This window comes from Leptonychotes weddellii, chromosome 1 (genome assembly GCF_054177405.1).
Source record: "Leptonychotes weddellii isolate Sample4059 chromosome 1, ASM5417740v2, whole genome shotgun sequence".
NCBI classification, from domain to species: Eukaryota; Metazoa; Chordata; class Mammalia; order Carnivora; family Phocidae; genus Leptonychotes; species Leptonychotes weddellii.
Genome location: NC_138369.1, coordinates 71,878,792 through 71,896,738, shown reverse-complemented (window position 1 = coordinate 71,896,738; position 17,947 = coordinate 71,878,792). Strand labels below are relative to the sequence as shown.

Here is a 17,947-nt window from a genome sequence, read left to right as displayed (position 1 = left end):
CAAAAGCAGACAACATCAGAGTGATTTGATGTGAGAAGGACTTGAACAGTTAACAATGCTGGCTTTGAAGATGGAATAAGGGACTATCAGCCAAGGAATCCAGAGAAACTTGGGAAACTCAGGATATCTGAAAGACTGTCTGAGGAGCCCAAGAAAAAGTGCCACGAGCGGAGTAGAGAGCACCTCTGCCCATATTTGTGTGGATCTGCAGCAGATCCAGTTTTTGTAGCAGAATCCGGAGGGGACCATAGGAAGGAGGATGGTTCTGTGAAGATCACACCAACAACCACACGATCGAAAGACCTCCTTCAGATGAACAAAGGCAGTATACTTTACTGGGGGATCCGGGAAGGAGGTTACTCAGGGCAGAGAAACTGTTTCTAGAGCTTCGTTTATATCTGTCCACATCTTATCTTCTGTTTTAGTTAAGTTTTAATTGGAGAAAATCTCTGAATGAACTTCTAGCACATTTTCTCATAGTAGGTGATCTTGAAAAGAATTCATCATCAAGCAAATGGATTTGATTTATTTAAGCAGACTAGGGAGATTTAATTATTTTCTTACCATAAAACTAACAAATAACCAGTCAAAGGAATATTTTTGGAATCTTGTTTTATTTAATCTTGTATCATAATTCCTGGCACATAGTAGGCGACATTTGTTTTTAGAATAAAATACTTGGCTTTTATTCAGAGAACAACCTAGTGCTAAAACTGACTGAGCAACTTATTGTATGTTTGGCTAATGGAATGTCAGCATAGAATATTTTTTTAAATGAGAAAGGCAATGGTTCTATTACTTCCATGGAAAAATACACCAAAACAAAAAAAAATCTAATACAATATAACTTTGTACATTTTACTATTAATAGCCCCAGTGAGTGCTGACAAATGTTTGGAGTTTACCACAATGCCCAAATCAAAACCCTCAAATGGTATGCCCACAAAGGCTGGGAACTTTCAAGCCAGTAAGCTAATGGACAAGATGCTAAATATCAACCCAGGACCAAGATATATTTTTAATTACTGTTGGCATTTTGCTTCTGCTTAATCCATTACATAGGAGCCAACACCATGCCTTTTTCTCCAATTTCTGACTTCATCTATTGCTAGGACTCAGCTTTAGTCAGTAACATTAGGTAGGAGGCCAACCACTAAGGAGGGTGAGTGATTGACCTGGATGACACATCTGTACCACAGACAAAACCAAATGAACCTAAAGCAGCATACAGACAAGGTCCTTCGATAAGCACTGCTAATGTTTTACAGCATTTTATGGTTCTTAGGCAAGATGCTGTATTGAATTCCAGGTTGGGGTAAGGTCTTCATTTTTACTTTTCTCTTTTCCTGACAAAAGTGAGATGAAAAAGCATTGTTGTGGAAAAGGCCAGGCCTAGGAGACAAAAGACTTAGAGTCAGATGTTTGCACAGGGTGATAACAGATGAGCCATTTAAACTTTCTGAGCTTTGTCTGTCTAATTTACGAAATGAAGATTAAAAAAAAAATGTCTTCTCCGTTTTCTTCATTTGCATGTTGTGGGGGTCACATGACAAAAATTAATATATACGAGAAAGATTTTTTTTGGTAAAGTGTAATATAAATATGGGGCACCTGGGTGGCTCAGTCGTTAAGCGTCTGCCTTCAGCTCAGGTCATGGTCCCAGGGTCCTGGGATCAAGCCCTGTGTCGGGCTCCCTGCTCAGCGGGAAGCCTGCTTCTCCCTCTCCCACTCCCCCTGCTTGTGTTCCCTCTCTCACTGTGTCTCTCTCTGTCATATAAATAAATAAATCTTAAAAAAAAGTGTAATTAAATATGTGACTATATTTTTATGATCGACATCATAATCCTAGCTATCAATGAGGTATAATGGGACTAGGTCTATTTGTCCATTTATTTTGCTTGTTTTTCTGAACTCATTTGTCCCTCTTCTGACATGATCCTGGTCAGAATTTTTTTTGTCGGATGCTTATATCAATTCCCCTTTATGCTTTCTCTCTGCCTACTGTTTGCTTAAGTAGACCCAGAAATCAAAAGTGTAAATACAGAGTATTTAGCAAATGCTCTTCAAAAATCCACTTATCCCATTCTCCCCAAATCTTCAGAATACACCAGAACCATTTATTTCTCACCTGTCTGTAGGTCAGCTGGCGCTGGGATATGGAAGCTGGGCTCTGGGTGGGTCTAGCTATAGGTCCAGCTGGGTTTGGTGTCTTGCTCTGAGCTGGTGTTAGATCTGTTCTACATGTGTTCAGCTTGGGGTCCAGGCTTAAAGGGGTAGCACCTGCTCTGGTAAATTTCTTCCCATAAAGATGGAAGAGGCATAAGACAGCAAGCACAATCAAAAAAGATAGCAGGGTACATTTGGTCTCAAAGGAAGTTTGGCAAAATACTTACTGTGAGACTAAATCTACTCTGGTAATTCTCTCCTCAAATAAAATGTTCATTTCAGCAAATCGTATGCTTTCAGGTGCAAGTTTTTATGCTTTCAAGTTTGTCATGACCCCCATGACAACTTTTTCACACGGTTGAAGACCAGGTTGTTGAAACTTTGGCCAGCACGCGTGTGTGTGCATTCTCTCTTTTGACAGTTTATTATGGAAGGTGCATTTTCTTCAAACATTTTCTTCTTAATTTTCAAATCCCCTAAAAAGTTAGAATATTGAAGTAATAGTTAAATAATTATTAAGACAAAATACAGATGCAGGAATATCTGGGTGGGAATACAGGCATCATTTTTCACTGGGTGTGAATCAGTGAATCCATGCTGAGAATGAAGTTTTATGCAGGGAGACACGTGCCCTCCTGAGTCATATTCACATCCCACTTTGCAGTGCAGTACTCATTGAATATTCTGACCAGGTTTTTCATTTGCTTCAACGATTAGCACAGTAATCATTAAAATAAACTGGGCTTTATTTTACTGAGGAGCTATTTTGCCCATTTCATTCAAAAATGCTCATGAGTTGAACTGCATGCCTGATTTTTATGATACTGTGCTTTTTGTGAGGCATAGGAAAGATCCTAGGGCAGACAGCACATTCAGTTTTCATGACTGAGAAGTTCAAGATGATTTCTGACAAAAGCCAGTTAAAAGCCATCTTTTCTTTTTTTGAAGAGATACTCAAGTTAACATTACAAATATTTACTAAAAAATCAGAGTCAATAAAGATAACTATAATCATCTACACAACACACACACAGCCCTTATTAAAGTATATACTTTGTAGAAAAGCTTCTTGTTTGGGTCATTTCAATATTAAATGAACAGTTTATAGATTTTAGATGAGTTCTAGGAATCTTTACTAAATCTTTCCTGAAAAATGGAGTTTACTTACAAGGTAAATTGAGGCTTCTTTTGAGCAAAGATGTTCAGTTCAAACATTATACCTAAATGAATAGGTTTACCTTTCCTGGCCCTAGAGGGCTAAATTCTTATGTCACAATAACCAAAGGGTACATCAATTGAGATTTAATACTCTTTCATGGTACATTTTCACTGATGAGCCTCTGTGAAGACTTCTTTTAGGGCTAGCATCCGGGCTGCTCAAAATATAATCCCTGAAAGAAGTATTTCCAAAGCTCTGCCATTCCTGGTAGAGTACTACCTGGCAAGTCAATTTATTAAAAATAAATAGCATTCAAATCACAACCCTCTTCCTCTCCACCTCGTTCTCCTTCTCTATCTCTCTGTCTCTGTCTCTCTCTCTCTGCCTGAATATATATTTTTAAGATTTTATTATTTATTTGAGAGAGAGAGCAGAGCGAGAGAGAGAGCACATGAGCGGGGGGTTGGGGGGGGCGGTCAGAGGAAGAGGGAGAAGCAGACACCCGCTGAGCAGGGAGCCTGATGCAGGGCTCAAACCAAGGACCCTGGGATCATGACCTGAGCAGAAGGCAGACGCTTAACTGACCGAGCCACCCAGCAGCCCCTGAGTAAGTATTTTTAAATTTTAGTAATAAAATTTTAAATAATTAAAATACAGTAACATTGTTTAAAAATATTTTTAAAGGGTACATAGTGACAAGTGTCTCATTTGTGTTTTCTTGTCTACCTTGTGCCCATCTCCCAGTATATACATGCTTATTTGTTTTTTATGAATATACAAAGGTACCCTCTTATTGCGGGTTTTATTTTGCATCATTTCTCTTTAAATTGCAAATATGCATGTGCATGTATTATATAGACTTATACATGCGCACATACCATACACATAATCTGTGTAGGTTATCTACTGCACACTACAAAGCACCTCAAGACACAGTAGTTTAAGACAAAAACAATGTATTATTTCTCAGCATCCTGTGGGTTTGGAATTTGGGCAGAGCTCTTCTGAGCAGTACTTCTGCTACAGGGTATCAACTAGAGTCATTCATTTAGCTGCATTCAGTTACTGATGGGGCTGAGGTGGAAGGTCTAAGAAAGTTTCGTTTATGTATCTGGCACTGCAACACTCCTCCATGTAGCTTCTCTTTCCAAGTGAGGTGGGCTTCCTTGCAACATGGTGGTCTAAGAGTAGTTGGACTTCTTACATGGTAGCTGGCTTCCTAGCATGAATGTGCTAAGAGGTAAAGGTGAAAGCCCTAGGGTTCTAAACTCTTATGTGATACCAGTGGGTCATATTTGAGACTTAATATTTTTTCATGATTGTGTGTCCACTGGTGAGACTAGTTTAAGATTACTCTTAGGGCTCATATCTTAAGACTTAGCCATGCAATTTAGAGTCACTCCTACCACATTCCATTGGTCAAAACAAGTCCCCAAGTCACCCCAGATTCAAGGGGGAGAGAAATAGATTCTATCTTTCAGTGGGATGAATGGCAAAGAATTTGCAGCCATCTTTAACTGACCACAGTATCTGTTTCATTTTATACATGTTTTAAAGTCCACAGACACCAGCCAATCAGTGATTGAAAGATGCCTGCTAATACACCATGAAAAATTTGATTCCAGTTTTCAAAAAAATTATGAAGTTACTGAGAAATATTGATGTAAGATGCAGGGCTTTTAGAAATTAAAAAAATAGTTTTCTTATTTTAAAAAATAAACCTTTCATCACAACCTCATAGGTTTGCTGAAAGTTACAGTTTTGTGACACAATGTGTCGTTAATTAAAAAAAAAACCAAAAACAAACCTCACCAAAATATTTTTAATCACTTGGACATATCTTAGCTGCCAATTTGTGGAGAGGCTAGTTTCTCCATGCATGCTTTGACATATACATTAAACCTTCTCTTACTATTCTCTTGAGAATCTAATTCCCATCAAACCTGTGACATAACCTATAACTATCACTAGCTTCTTTGTGGGGGTTTACGATCTTTGTGATATATGCCTTCTGAAATATATGTCTGTAGGCTTATGGTAAAATTAATAAAACTGAAATTAAAACTGACAGCTCTGAAATGATATGCTACCCTTAGCATATGGAATAACTACCGTGAACACTTATGGGGTTTGTTGCAAGATTATAGACAGTTACCCAATAGGGGATAACTTCTGAACTGTGTTGCTAAATCTCATTTGACAGGTTTTGGATTTGGTATAATTTTTCTATAGCATCTTAGTGTTGGGTGAACAATATGTTAGCTATGATTCAGATGACATTTTATGCCTAAGCTCCTCAGTCTTTCTCCTCCACATCTTCCCTCTCTCCCCTGTCACACCCTCCTCTTTCTTCCCCTCCTTCTTTATACACTCAGTCTTATCTAAATATTTTAGCAGTTAGTTCATGGCTAGGGGATTCTTTATGAAATATGATGATAAAAAACCCTTTTGTCTGGCTGCAAGTCTGAGTGTGCACATCTGCAAATCTGAGGATACATATCAGAGTATTAGCTACCTATCTACCTGTCTATCTGCCTATTGATTTACTATGTTTATACTCATTTTTTCTGTTATGGTAGGAATCCAAGTTGCAAGGATTTAGTCCTGTACACTGTGTCAGGTGATCCAGTCTTTTATAAAATCTATCTTGGCCCCACTTCATGTGTGTATATGTGTACACACAAACACACACATACACACACACACTTTTTTCTTTAATGGGGATATTTATTTCTTTTTCTGGTGAATGAAGGGCTGCTGTCCAGATTTTGGCTTTATAAAAAAAATAGCACTATTCCTGTAAAAGAAAGACTTACGCAGTTGGGGGAAAAATAATTAAGAATTGGTTGCTATAATAGCAAAGAGATACTCATGTATTGTAATTCTGTTACCACTTCAGGATTCTATATACTGGAAGCTATGAGAAATTATTAAAAGGTGAAACTAGGAAATGGGGCCAGAGGGAATTTGAGGTGCTTTTAAATGTACTCCTCCTCCTCTATCCGAGTTTTACCTTGGAAACACAGAAATTATATAAACGTGCTTTGAACAAAGTAAACAAAAAATAAACACATATTAACAAATTTACTGTGGTTCTGAGTAGGGATATGGCTCCCCATGGGCCTTTCTAAGGTTTGTCAGAAATAAGGTAGGCTCTTGCTTCTGACATAGTTTAGACTGGGTTGCCTTTAACAACTTTTTAGTAACTCTGCAGTTATATATGCCTTCATCCTTTGATGTGAAACTTTTATAAATAATAAAATGCAATACCCATGCTGTTGATACTCTTGGTTTTCTACTCCACATCCAATTCACTCTGCTTTTGTGGCAACAGAGATTCAATGAGCCTTATTAGATGTTCATGTCTCAAGCCTTTCTTTCACTTAAGAGTGAGCTTGATTTTGAACAATGAGTTTTGTAAGCAGATAGCCACTGGAAGAGTCTTGGGAAAATTTTCCTTTCTTTACAGAAGGGATGGTGCCACTCTCCCACCACTTCTCCCGTCTTCTTGCTTCCTTGAATGAAGTTGTGATGGTTAACGTGGAGCAGGCATATTGTGACTACATGGAAAAAGTTAATATATTTAAGAGTCCTTGGCCCTGACAATGTACAACTGCTCTGCACCCATGTTAGCAACTGTCTTCTTCCATGATTTATTACAAGCTAAAAAAAAGTAACTTCCTACTTGTTTCAATGATCATGTCTTTTGTTGCTATCAGCCAATTCTAACTACTTTAAATGGTAAATAGATGTAAAAGGCTCATTTATAGATATTAAATTTGTAATTTTAATGTTAATTTTTCTGTTGTTACTGTTCTTTTACCTGTATTTTTCTCTTTTCTTACCCCCAATTCAAATAGGTCCCAGGTTCTGTGCTTTGATGCCTAGGGATGCTTGCAAGTATAATTCCTGGGTGCTTTCTTCAAAAGCTTATATCCACTGAAGAGTTTAGAGCTGGAGGCAGGGGTACCCTTCAGTCTGAAAAAAAAAGTCCTTGGCTTGGGGGATTCCAGAGGGGTCTGTAGGTCTAGTGAACCCTCGGGACTAAGGGTTGTGTAGAGCATTTGGTGCCCACCCCCTATGACCAGAGGTGGCAAAAGAGGCCTCTGTAGGGCTTTTCAGACCAGTCCATGAAGGCAAACAGAGCACACACACCTTCTCTACGCCCATGATCTACGGTAATAAGAAGGTGTTCTGATGAGACTTGATATCACCCTGACAACTAGAGTAGTAGCAGGACCTAAGCCTCCTCTACTCTTAGAGCCGCAAAATTTTGCGGGAGTTCTGTTGTCCCTCCTACTCTTTGGAGATAATTCTGAATTGGGAAGAGGGTGCAGGGCCAAGACCCCCTTTTAGAAATATTGGCTAATTTTATATTGTGAATCATAATTCCCATATGAAAAGTACATAGAACATAAATATACAGCTCAGCAAATTCTCACAAAGTGAATACCCATGTCACTCCTTCTAGCTCAAGACATAAAACATGGCCAGTCTCCAAAACCCTCTTCATGGGCCCTCTCAGTAACCATTTTATCATTCTTCCCCAAAGAGAATCCTGATTTTTCAATATAGTTTTTCTTGCTTTTATTTATAGCTTTATATAGCTTTTTTTTTTTACTACTTAAGTATGAATTACTAAGCACTAGCTTTGTCTATTTTTTAATTTTACATAAATGGAATCATGCTTTTTTTTGTTTGTGGTTTTTTTTCACTCAAAATTATTTTGTTTGTGAAGTGTATACATGTTATTGTGTGTAGCTGCATTTTATTACTTTTCTATTGCTATATAGTATTTTATTATATAAAAACAGCACAATTTATTTAGTTGTTTTATTGTTGAAGGGAATTTGAATTATTTTCAGTTTTTAGAATAAGAATTCAGATGATTTTAGCAAAAGCATCCAGGTTCAAAATTAATACACAGGCCCCCCCCACCCCATATCTCTCCCCACCCCCACCATCCTTCTACCCCCACCAACTTCCATATTAGTTACTTGATCTACAGTTGAACCTCTGTCATAGAATAAGTTAACTGCAGTGTCCTCAAGAGATCTTTCCTATTTGGTCATCATGGATTGATTCAGGAAGCTACTTGGTCTCAAGTTTCTCCAATGAGTGCCTTCCTGGGAATTTTGGATTAAACAGAAGGAGAGTGTATGTTCTGAGTTGCTAGAATATAACCTGTAAATCTAGGAGCTATTGGCAGCCATGTTTTCCAAGTGGACAGGAGAAAAAATTAGAAATATCTACCGAGGAAGAAAAGAATGAAGCAGATGCCCAGAGGGGCACAACTATAAGACTGTAAAGAATCCTGATGATCAAATTCCTGGTTTCAGTTTGTTCTGAAGCTTTTACATCCTTATAATAAATGTTCCAGTGGCCTAGGAGAGTTTGAGTGAGCTTCTGTTACATGGAAATACAGTAGTCCTAATATTACAGATATTTTTACCTATCTAATTTAGAGACTATTCGTAACTATTTCTTAAATAATGATATTTTTCAATAATTTTACATTTGAGCATCCAAGTATCTGCTACTTGATACTAATGTGTTGAGTGAATTTGGACAAGTAAAAGAACCTCTCTGTGACTTAGTTTATCATCAGTAACATATGGACATCTGGACAATAAAATCTCTAAGATTTACTTTGTACCTAACACAAAATTATTCTATCAGAGTGCCAGTAGGCAAACTTATTATTTGCACTTGACTTTTCAAAGGAAGCAGTGGGGAGTCTGGTGATAATTTATTCTAAAAAATTTTGAAACCAAAATATTTCAGAACTCCTCTACTTCCTAGTAAATGGTGCATTCTCCATTAGAATATTTTCTGATGCATAGCAGGCCCTCAGAAAATATTTGTCAAATGAAAGAAAGAATGAATGACTATCCACTTGAGATATTTTATATCCCAAGATCTAGAACATTAAGCACATGTTTTAATGATGTCAGTTCCCATTCAACCCTTCCCATAAATCCCTAGTCTTTACAAAGACCAAATGCAACCCTTCAAGTATGTGGGTTTCTGTAGCTGGGTGATTCAGTACTGAAGGGGTTAATGAAGAATCAGATGCCTCCATAGGATTCTGTGAAGCACAAAAAGTACAGTGCCAATAAAATCCCCTGAAGAGTAAACAAAACTTGGAACTGTTGCAAACAATAAATTGTCAATACCTTATAGAAGCAATGGATAATGAAAACTTATCATGCCTATAGTTAGTATCCTCTTTAAAAGAATTTACAGAGTATATGAAATTAAATTCTGTGCACAGTTCTCTTAATTTGTCCTTAATTAAACAATACTCCATAAATGGTGCATTCAGTGACCAAATGTTCAGAGACAGCAAAATGGTGGGTCCCAAGCCATTAGGAATGAAATAAAGGCTGTCCCTGGAGAGTCTGCAAGAATCTGGTCTCTCTAAGTGACAACTGATGGTTTAGGAAAGATAATTAACTTTGCAATTACAAACTGCAGCTTTCACCAATGCTGTTTTCCCCCAGTATAATCTTAAATGTTGGATTATTTCCTATAATCGTGAAATAGTTTGCTTGGAAAAGAGAAAAGCAAACAAATACCCCACTTTAGGCTGCTGAGTTCATCAGGAATTAAATCCTTATTGATTAATTTAATGGGTATTGTTTTTTATTTCTAATGTTAGATCAATATCCATTTAATGTGCGATGCTAAGCTGATTCACAACACTAAAATTTCAGCAGTAAATTCGTACAATGAGCAAAACAATATTTAGATTTCACGCAAAACCAGAAAAGATGGATCTTTTCTTTTTTATCAGAAAAGAAACATGAAATTACTGTTTAAAACATTAAGAGCTAAAACTTTTAAAGAACCCTTATTCTGCTTTAGATTTAATAACTTTATGCCATTTTTTCCTGCTTAAGCGATTCTCTGAAAATCTCATTACTTTATTATTGATATTTAAATGAATTTCATACCAGAATAATCCAGTTTTTCTCCGCCTCCCCCAGAGAATTCAGTCTACCCTAACTGTACCTGGCCAACTTTTCTTCATGTCAGCTGACACTATCCATTAAGCAAATGTTAATGTCAAATAAAAATTGCTTTTCTTTTTCCTTTAAAAACGTGCTTGCTGGAAAGACACCTTTATCGTGTCTATGTAGACAAAAATTTTGAACCGTAAAAATATGGACTAATTTTAGATCCCAAATACCCATCTTCTTCTCAGCACTCTTCATCAGATGACAACACCCCCTCTACTTTGCTCCATTTTCTGATTATTTGTGTTTCTAAATAGATGTGCCTTAGTGTGCATGCTCAAATGGCTCCTACCATTCACAGCATATACACAGGACCATAGTCTTTGAAAGCTGACTCACTCATGCAAATACCAAACTGCATTTTGTTAACACTATATTGATAAAGGTAAAGAATTAGAAGGCATCTGAGAGATACACTGGTCTTGATATGATGCCTCAAAAAGTCAGAAAAAAATTTGTTGGACCATGTCCATGTTATTAGGCTTTTTCATAATGTACTTAGGTTTAATCAGAGACTCTCATGTTGTTAAATAATCTTTATATGTTTTCTGAACTGAGGCAGTTTCACCCTCCCCCTTCCCTCCCTTCTTTCCTTCCAACTATTTAAAAAGCCTAGAGATAACATGAGCCCTAAATATGCTAATGTACTGGTAATACTCCAACAGGAAGTTAAAGGATATGGTACTTGACCAGGAACACCCTTTTTTTTTTTCCCCCTAGAGCACCTTGAATAGCTAGTGCTAGTGCTCTGTGGGGCACCCATTCAGTAAAATACTGTTCAACAAAATAAAGTTTTAAGTAATTAGAGAGCAATTAAAAGGCTTCCATGATTTAGTCCTCATTTCCCTTCTACAAATTTATCCTATTTACTCTCTACAAATTTCTTGTTACTAACTTTATATTCTAGGCAAAAAGGCCATTTACTATTCCAACATATCCTATGCTTTGCTAAACACCTGAGTTTTTTCCTTTTTTTCCTCCTACTCTCTTACCTAACCTTCTCCAGTTAAAATTTTACCCATAATTTAAGATGGGTAAGATTAAAAATGTCTTTTTATCCATAAAGTTTTGATTTATTACTTAACTAAATTTGACTTCCCTGTGTTCTCAAATTATATGCCCCCATTTTTATGACATATATCTCAATCTATTAGATATTGTGGCTAATGGTGGACACATTTCCATTACTAGTTTACAAATTCTCATCATGAACTAGCCGCTCTTCTAGGCATTTTATTCATTAATTCATTCAGTCATTCATCCATGTATACCCCCCACTTTCTCTGCTCCAGCCATCCATCATATTATTGAGTATCAAAGCATGTTTTGGAGCCAAGCATTGGGACTACAACAGTAAACATAGTAGAAAAGGCACATTGCCTTATACAGTGTATATCCTAGTGGAGGAACGTAGGTCATAAACATGTGAAAAAGAAATAAATAAGACTCTTTGGAGAGAGGTAAGTGATATTTAGAAATTGAAACACAATAATGGTATAGAGAATAACAGTGAGGATTGGGATTATTATATTAAGTTAGAATGGCCAGGGCATTTTGCATATGCTAGCTCACTTAATCCTCAAAATAATACTTTGAATTACTTATTGCTATTCCCAGTTTACATATGAGCAAATTGAAACTGAGTGAAGTTCCACGGGTTCACCAAGGTCATTTAGATCATAAGTATTAGAACAAGGCTAACAAATATAATTGTACAGGTTGCACATTGCAAAACCCCAAAGAGCACCATGTAAATGGTGCCTCTACCTTTCAGGATTTGATAGAGAAGCAGAACCACTAACAGTGATGTAGAATAAGGGATCTATGGTAGAGATTAGGTCTTACATAATTGTGAGAGCTGATAAAGAGTCTATGGGAAGTTGGTGGCTCTAGAGTGGGATGAAAGTAATTGTAGGTGACCAGGGCTACAAGTGCTAAGACAATATTATATAAAGTGGGGGAAAGCAAGAACAAACTGAAAGACCCAAGGAAAAATGGATAGCACAGGGACATATTGGAACCCATATCTGTGTCTTGCTGCCCCCAACCCCAGTGAGTTGGGCAATGTGCAGCAGGAGCCAGCGCCTTTCACCTTGTGGCTGTACTTAGACCTGGCCTAGGTCTCAGAGAAGCTGAACTGGAGCTACAGCCTGGCTGTGGCCCGTGCCTCAGAGGTGAGCCATGAGATCGGTGATAATATGCACAAGCTACTACACTGCATGTTGCCCTACAGGGGGCTTAGAGTCTAATGGCTGCTGCTTCCATCTTGCACAAATTTCTCTTGGGACCCACCCTGACCAGAATCCTACAAGGAACAGAATTCTTAGACATGTAGCTCCAGCTGAGCAAAGATGACACAGTGGCCCTGAATTTTACAACGCAAAGTCTGGGGAGCCATACATAGCATCCCTTGTAGCAGAGACAGGCTTTCGCCTAGACTTTGGGACTCCAAAAGTTGCATGCTTTTGATTACACAGTATTATCTCCTTCCGATAAGGCACAGAATGTCTCATATTCATATACTCACAATACCTACCACAGAAAGTAGGTGCTTACTAAATATGTAGTAAATAAATAATTCACACGGTACTGTATAGGCCTCACCTGAAAGTGAGTCTAGAGAAAAATTCTTACATTCTCCCAATTGACTTTGTATCAAAGCACACAGGCTGGAAAAAAATGGAATGATCCTTTTGTCACTGAAACACTTGGCTTTTAGGAGAGCAAGATTAAGGGTCCCATTTCAAAACGTAAGCATTTGTACTCTGGCATTGCTAGACCAGCATCGCCTGGGAATGTGTTAGAAAGGAACATCCTCAAGTTTCTCCCCAGACCCACTGAGTCAGAAATTCCAGGGGTGGAGCCTACCGATCTGTGTGAACAGGCCCTCCAGGTAATTCTGACGCACACTCAAGTTTGAGGATCACTGATCTAGAAATGCTGAATTCCTGAGGTACTGAATAAAAGGAGAAGCTGAAGTAGGTGCCATTAGGTGCACATTTGGTGAGTAAAAGAAATGATACACGGAACCACTGAGCTGCAACTTTAGGTAACTCAGAAGAGCTGGGCAGAAGTGGAAAGAGTAAAAAGCAATATGAGGAGCAAGTACGTCAGACAGATGCAGATAAGAAACAGTTACCCAGACGCAATGTAGGGGATTTCTCCAGTGGTATCTGGCCTTACCTTTTCCACACAGGCTTTAGGCAGGTGGGTAGCTGATTTCCTGTTGGGCCAGCTCTGGGTAAACTGATGAGTTGTATCATGGGTTCCCACCCAGCTAATCAGGCAATTTGATGTAAATGATTATGAAAGTGTGACACAACCGCATTTCGTTCTCTAGCTTGGGTGTGGTCATGTCTCTCCTGAAGAAAGTCCTTGTTTATCTAAAGTCAGTCAGTCCCTGTAGAAACAACTATTTAAAAAGCCTAGAGATGACATGAGTCTGATTAGGCCTAGGATTTTCAACTACCCCACCTTCTCTGCCTACAGCTACTTCTTAACCCAGTCGTAATCTCACTTGCTCCAGACTCCTGCTTCATTTCCTCATCACAGCCACACGCTTATCTCCCCGACTCAATGTATGATATTATGGTAGGATAATATTCTGAAATGCTAATCGCTGTGCGGGGCTTTTTTCACCCTTTATTTCCTCCTTGTTCCTTTGCTCCTGTGATCAAAGCTGAAGACCCAATTCTCTGTGGCTTTTCTGTTCCACCCTGCTAAGACTTAAGGGGACTTGAGCAGATTGGTCAACAGCTGAAGGAAGAGGACTCCACTACAGACAAGATGTCTTAGTAAAAAACACAGAGGGGAAGGAGATTTCCCCTTGGCTGAAGGTTAGAAATTCAAAAGGGAAGAAAGGAAAAAGATGAGATAGAGCTTCCACATGGCTTGATAGTGAGAAGGATTTCAGAAAGAAAATGATTTATCAGGTCTGTCTAGGTGTGTGGGAGCAGAGGAAGCTTCACTGAAGGATTTCGGGGCCTCAAACTGCAAGTAGGTAAGACAGAGCTTCCAGGACCGTGGAAGCCATGGCAGTATCTATGTGGACAAATGACTCATGACTAGTTCCACAGCATTCCCTCCAAACACCTTGTCACTGTAAAATTCCAAAAGTGGAACACGGAAAATGGCTAAAGTTCAATTTCCCTGTAAGCTTTTGAAATGGCCTCATTTATGGAAAAGAGAGTAATATTTCTTGCACAACTAAGCATACAGAATGAAGTTAATGCTTCCTAAGGCTGTTCCTTTTTTCTCTCTAGGATTATGTTTTCTCATTTACTTTATTTGGACAAACAATGTATTATATAGGGAAGACCTATGGTCCTGAAATGAATTTAAACACCACTGGCTTTTAAAGGTCAATTGCCAGGGGCAGGGGAGAGGGCAGATTTAAACAAATTCTAGATGTAGTCATTTTCATTGGGCATATGAATTCCACTTGAAGGGTTGGATTTCATTTTTACTAATGGTGCCCCTACAGTATCTGACTTGATAGTTTGTTCCTCTTAGCCTAGTAGGAGAGTCAGACTGGTATATATCATTGTTTATATAAAATACAATAAAGTATGATTTCCTAGATAAATAGAATTAAATCCTGGAAGATTAAAAATTAAACACCTGAAAGACAGAGGAGGGTGGGGATTGGGGATGTATCAGTCAGGGTCCTAATACAAATCAGATATATTCTATTATAAAAGAATAATTCTATAAGGATTTTTTTTTTTTTAACAAACATGTGGATGTAAGGGAGCATAGGCAAAAAGCTGTCATCCAGGATTTAGTACAAGCTCAGCTATTATCATCCATGGTCCAAAGGGGAGGAAAGGGTCCTGGATCTGAAAGCAAAGCTGTGTAGTCAGAGGCCTTGAGAAAAACAACAGACTTCATTTGAGAGACAAAGCCAAAAGCAAGTTCACAGCAAAGATCTAGGGAGATATATCCCCAGATCTTACCCTCTTGCCTGTTTCCTATCTCCACCTGGAGGGCCCCACAGCCTGAAGTGACAGGACTTGAGAGCCTAGCTGACATAGTCTATGAACTCAGCCTTTCCAGGCAGACAGCAGAAGGGAAAAGTGACCATGGATCTAGAGGGCAAACAGACAATAAGGTGGGCTGGAAATGGTGTCTCTGAGATGACGCCTCCACAATATTTTGAAGGATCCGTAGTTTTCTAGGCACATAATGGAAGGAATTTACTTAGGTTTCCTTTACAAGTTGGTTTTATGTTGATAAAATGTTAAATTCTGGCATTTTTTGAGCATGTTTCCACCCATTAGAATAGGAAGGATATAAGGGCCATGTCAGAGCATTTTCACCCAGGGACACTGAATTTCATATGATAATCCATATATTAATAGCATGTCCTCTGTCACCACCATGTTGAAGTCCTAACCCCCGGTTATCTGTAAATGTGACCTTATTTGGAAAGTTGGTCTTGGCAGGGGATCAAGTTAAGATGAGGTTATTAGGGTAAGTCTTAATCCAGTATAACTGTGTCCCTAAAAAGAGGTGGGGGGGAGTTAGGACAGAGACAGACAAACATACAGGGAGGGAGAACATCATGGAAAGATGAAGGCAGAGATCAGAGTGATGCATCTACAAGCTAAGGAATGCTAAACATTACCGGGAAACCAGAAGCTAGTCAAGAGGCAAAGAAGAGAAGGAATCAGTTCTGTCAACGCCCTTATCTTGGATTCCTGGCCTCTAGAACTGTGAGCAATAAACTTCTATTGTTTAAGCTGCCCAGCGTGTGGTATTCTGTTATGGCAGCCCTTGCAAAGTAATAAACCTGTAACCCCAGTGTATCCTCCATAATTTTTTTGTCTGCTACAAAACACGTATGCCAATGGCAAGAAATGTCCTGCTCATGTTTACCCAAAACTTAATATAAATGATGAGGGCATCTGTGGTTTTTGGTAAGATTTTACTTCCCAACAGAGGCAAATTTATCATGAAACCAATGACACTTAAGCTTTAAGGTGCCCCAATTACATGCACCCCTTCTAAGGCCCAGTACCTAATTTTATACTCTAAATTTGAATTCTTTTTCTTAAGGAGGGTACCCCACTTTATAAAAATGTTGGACTTCACAAAATCTGAATCCACTCTTTATCTCAACTTTTGTTGTTATAACCTCCAACTTCAGGTAGTTACTCACACAGCTGGATGTGATACCTTTATATCCTAAATCACTGCTAATACTCTTTGTTCTTACAAGCAACTACCATTAAAAATAAACTCAAAGGAAGGAATAACAAACAAAAAAGAACAAATAACTTTGAGAGTCCTTGAGCATAGAGTGTTCTAGGCCCAGCAGGATTCCAAAATGAGGACAAGAAGCCTTCTCTATTCTGCACCAAATGGTGATTTTTATATGTTATTTATTTATTTATTTATTTATTTATTTTGCATGAGGGTTCCTGTTGCAGGTGAATTACTTCAGGGAGAAAGCCTATTTCTGACACTCCTCATCTATCACTATTTTTTCCAGGTTTTGAAACCTCAATTGCTTTGGAGAGAAGATGGAATAAAATTATAATTACATTCATTAGCATATCTAGATGGAAGCATCCTGCCCTACTGTATGTACTCATTAAGAATGATTATCAACAGATTCCAGAATCTGCCTCATTAATTAGGTGGTGGAATCATACAGGATGGTGGGAGGAGCCTAGGCACTATGACCTGACCTGATCATGACTCTAGATCTTTCTGTATCTTTAATTGATATACGCCCTCTACAACATGGGCCCTATCCCATCTGTCATTCAAATAACCTCCTTCAGGCTCCACAAGTATGTACTCAGACTTACAATACTTAAACATTTTAGAAGAAGAAAAGCAGACATCTCTCAAGTATCTCCACCTGGAGTTAGGCGAGGTAGCTGAGGTGCTGCTGATATCATCTCAGAAAAAGAAAACCCATTTGTTTTTTCCATTGTCTTGGACAGCAACATCCCGGCATTTTTCCAGGTCATGTTGACTAATGTGAAGTTGTAGAGTTCATTTACCACTTGATATTTTGTTTTGCATGACTGCCTCGTGTTACAGTGGACCACTTATCCCTTCATGCTTCCATATGGAGGGGGCTCTACTTAAGAAACACTCTCGGCTCCTCTCCACTCTCTTACTCATTCTTACCCCAGGGAAGAACTCATGTGATTCGTGAGTTTGGGAGAAGGAATTGGGAGTTTTTGGAGAAGTGCCTTTTTTCTTCTTTTTTGAATCCACTTGTCTATAGAATCTCCTTGTCTGTCTGCTCTCTACCATGCAATCAGTATCCCTGGGGCAGAGAGGCCTGATGTTCTTTAGCTATACCTATGACTAGGTGTGTAAGTCTGGTTTGGATCTCCCTTAAAAAGAAAGAAAGAAAGAAAGAATGAAAGAAAAAGGTTGCCAACGCTTCTTCCTCTTCCTGTACATGCTTGCTTTTTCTCTCATCAACAAATGAAATCTGTTTACCCACCTCTTAAATCCAGGCTGGCCTTCTGATTTATTTATGCCAATAGAATGCCGTGAAAGTGATGCTCTATGTGTTTTAGGCTTAGTCCTTGAAAGGCCTGGTAGCTTCCATGTCCTCTCTCCCAGAATCTGGTTAGCA

The 17,947-nt window shown here is 38.4% G+C and overlaps 1 long non-coding RNA gene across 1 annotated transcript; it reads right to left on the bottom strand.

Annotated features, from left to right (window-relative positions):
• Nucleotides 1-627: 627 nt before the first annotated feature.
• On the bottom strand, nucleotides 628-13,640 carry LOC145717132 (uncharacterized). Its single transcript, XR_014140166.1, has 3 exons — nucleotides 13,528-13,640; nucleotides 2,129-2,642; nucleotides 628-1,392 (listed from the first exon to the last, which is right to left on the bottom strand). It is a non-coding gene; the product is annotated as an uncharacterized LOC145717132 (long non-coding RNA).
• Nucleotides 13,641-17,947: the final 4,307 nt, after the last annotated feature.